This window comes from Crocuta crocuta, unplaced genomic scaffold (genome assembly GCF_008692635.1).
Source record: "Crocuta crocuta isolate KB4526 unplaced genomic scaffold, BGI_CrCroc_1.0 scaffold452, whole genome shotgun sequence".
In the NCBI taxonomy this organism is placed as follows: domain Eukaryota; kingdom Metazoa; phylum Chordata; class Mammalia; order Carnivora; family Hyaenidae; genus Crocuta; species Crocuta crocuta.
In genome coordinates, this window is record NW_027528851.1 from 1,819,619 (window position 1) to 1,823,597 (window position 3,979).

Consider the following 3,979-nt stretch of genomic DNA (forward strand, 5'->3'; position numbering starts at 1 on the left):
TAGGGGACTCGTTCATGCTATAGCAGCAGTTTTTAAGAAGAGTGCTTGAGTAATAACTTGGGATATTAGTCACTCAGTGTTTTTCTTCTTCTTCAATGGCCATTCCCATTCAAACTTCCCCAAGGGACTTGTCAGGAAAATAAACAGGAAAAATGGCAAATTCTTAGTTTTGAAATTCAAAAAGTACTCACCAGCTCTAAGTACCAGTTTTATGTAATTTGACAGGAAAGTTTTTGTTTTTTATCTGGACCATACACTACAAAAGGCCATAGGAGCTCAAAGATGAATTAAAAAAGTAGATTTGATAGTGTGAGCTTGGGGAATGATAGGTAACTGTTTAATTTTTCATATTCATTCCATGGGAATAACAGGAAGAAGTCACCTTATTACCATGAGCTCAGATACGATTGCAGGTTAGGCATGGAATAGTAAAGACACTCCTATCACTCAGGAAATCCTAGGCGTTTTAGGAGCTCTGTGCCACAAACCGAGGACAGAGACCAAATATGTTTTTAATTATACCACATTTATCTAAAATAGAAACTCGCATTACTCTTTTTCCCCTTTTCAGCCTTATTTTTCCTCTTCACATTTAGCAGAATACTTCTATTAATAATTTGTTTATATATTTATTTTCTCTATCCCCAAGTAGAAGACTAGCTGTAAGAAGTCAGGAGCTTTGGCTATCTTATCAACCCTTTTATCCCCAGAGCCTAAAACAGGAGCACATAGTTAGCGCTCAATAAATATTGTTTTGCATACAAGAATGTGTAACTATAACTATTTAAACTAAATTTACAAAACAAATTAAAATTTGATTATACCCAGAAGTGGCAAGTGTAAATTTTTCATTTAGAGGTAAAACCAGGGCTTGGAAGTACAAATTAAATTCCATTAAATGTTACATAGTTGTGTACTTGAATCTTCATTATTTAATTTACAACCACCATATCAATATCTTTATAAGTTCCTTTACTGCTTAAATTGAACAATGTCTTAATTATATGTAAGATATTGTATCTGTTTTCTTTTGCTGCTGTAACAAATTACCACAAATTTAGCAACCTAACACAAATTTGTTATTTTATGATCTGGAGGTCTGAGGTCTGAAATGGGTTTCAGTAGACTAAAATCAAGGTGTTGGCAGGACTCCATTCTTCCAGAGGTTCTTGGGGGAGAATCTGTTTCCTTTTTCTGACTTATGGAGGATTCCTGTATTCCTTGCCTCATGATCCACTTCCTCCATCGTCAGAGCTAGTGATGATGGCTGGTTGAGGCTTTCTCAAGTCATATTGCTTTGGTCTGCTTTTCTGCCTTCTTCCATTTTTAAAGAGGCATGTGATAAGAGGATAATCTCTCTGTCTCAAGTCTCTTAACTTTACACATCTACAAATCCCTGTTGCCTATAAGTTAACATATTTGTAGATTCTGGAGATTAGGATTTGGACATCTTGGGGGGGGGGGCCAGTATTTAGCCTACCACAATGTTACTGCCTGATTAATAATTTTAAAGAATAATTTTCAAAGCCTTAGCAAAGGTGATACTAAGTCAGATGATTAGAGCAGTCAGGCAGCTTAATGAAGACTCCTAGGCTAGGTTCTTGGTGCACAGAAGAATGTGTGCTCCGTCTAAGGGGTCAGCAGTGTCTTTCTTAGCTTCAATCAGATGTTGCCATATAGAGATGTGAGTCCATGGTGTTCAATTTTTTCACTTTTGTAAAACAACCTGGAAATGCAAATTTACAGGTAAAGCCTCCTAAGTTTTGCAGTGTTGTCAAAAAATTACATGATGTTTTTCAAAACGGTGCAGATTAGAACATGTGTATAAGTGGACTCTGACCTCTGAGCTGCCATTGTGCTTACTTCTAGATGACCAAGAGGAGCCCTCCTTTCTTAAACCTTCCAGCAAACTTTTCATAGGCAACTATATTCTTGCCTAGTGAATTATATTCCAGGCATTAGGAGCTAATATATAAGATTTTAATTCATCAACTAATGTCTGTTTTTTGAGGTATGATATTGCTTAGAGTTAGTTCATACATTATTACATGAAATGGATAGGTATTGCTAAAGAGATATTTCATTAAAATTATTTTGTCTTTATTTACTTACTGAAGAATATTTAATAAGTTACTACTTATTTGAGGAACTTCCTCCCTCTGTGAGGCACTGTGGTGAATATGAAGATAAATCAGACAGAGCCCCTTTCTTCAAGGGTCTTTCTTCAGGGGCCTGCACATTAAAATTTTGACAAGGACTGTTGAACTTCAGTTAAAAAAAAAAAGTCACTTCTTTCAAGGAGAATCAAGTCTTTACTTGAAGACTTGAAGTAAAGTATATTTAAGTTGAACCTTTAAGGATAGAAACTAAATACTCCATTCTTCTTTTTCTTGTAATCTCTTTTTCTGTTTATAGTTTAACAGTTGTTTCTGGGTCCTAGGTTCATATGGACTTAGCTACACAATTACGTCTACGTAACTTATTAATGAATGCACTTTTAAAGGATGTACTAACAATGAAAAATGAATGACTGATCAAATATTTTAATCTTAACCCATATTTTCCTTATGCAGCTTTAGGAATGCATCAATAGATGGAAAATATAGTGTATTGTCTTAATATTTGAACCAAAAGTAAAAGTTAGAATAAGTGCTAGTGCAATGAGGAATGTTAAATGTGATGGGCAAACCAGCTGAACAAACAGGCTGGAAATTTGTTTTATGAAACTCACCTTACAGAATTTCACCCAATAAAACACATGGGCATGCAGTATTAATTTTTTTCTGTGTCTATGTATCATCACAAAGGCCCTTTTTAATCATATTCTGGGTGCACATTTGGTCCCATTTGAACACAATTTATGAACACTTACTTTCTTATTTGAATTCCACCTTTTGACGAAATGGGCAAGAATCCAAGGAAGGCAGCATGGTTAACGATTATTCTAATATATATAGACCAGAATCTTAATGCAAAACAACCCAAAATCACTAGAACCCAATATACCATGAAGTTGTAACCTTTTATTTTATTTGGTTATCCTCAGTATAATTCCATATCCCTTTCAATCTTTCCTTACAAATCAGTACATTTGAACATAACTAAAAGGAAATACAAGTTATATGACAGCAACCACAACAAAATCTCAGACTCCATTTTAATAATAAAAAAACCAATAAAGCAGGAGTTAGAAAAACTGTTTTTCTTTAGCCTGTTGATTCCTCATTCTACAAAATTAGCCCCAGAAGCCTACACTCTACCACTTTTCCCAGATCAGACATAGGTGTAGCCAGAAATGAAGGAATACAGGTCAAAATTATTTAACCCATTGCAGCTTGGCCAAAAAGACATTTAAACATGTTTTTCTATCTTATTCTTTCCTAAAACTTCCAAGGTATCTGAGAACAGAACTAATTTGAGTTTGTTTCTTGGTGAGTTATAGATTGGAACTACATATATAGATTGGAACTACAGCCGTGGAGTTGTCACAGAAAGGAATTTGCAGCAAATGAGGAGACAATGGGTCCAAAGTGTTGATCCCCTGAGTGAAGGTGAATGGGTTCCTTTTATTTAGGGTTAGGATGCATAGATGCATCCTAAATATTCAGAAAAGGGACTTGAGCATGAAAGGTCATGGATGCATGTGCCCTGAGGATACATGCCTATACATACATTGTATGTTAATGAGGTCTGTGCTCCTCCTTGAATGGAGACTTTAGCATTATAATGAGGTAGAGGTAATTGTCCTTCACTCCCTGGTCCTTCTGCCCAGTTCTGAGTTGGGGCTGAGCTCAAACTGGTCTGGGTGGTCTGGGCCTGGTGGAGCTCTGAGTCAGGGCAGTTGTTATTGCTTATGGAGATGGTTTCCATATCCATCATGGGATGCTTTGTCTGTGGATCTTTGCCTGGGTTAAAAGATAAGCTGGAAAGAAGAACTTAAGGAAAATGTGGGACAAAGATTGGTGGTTACATGCAGGTG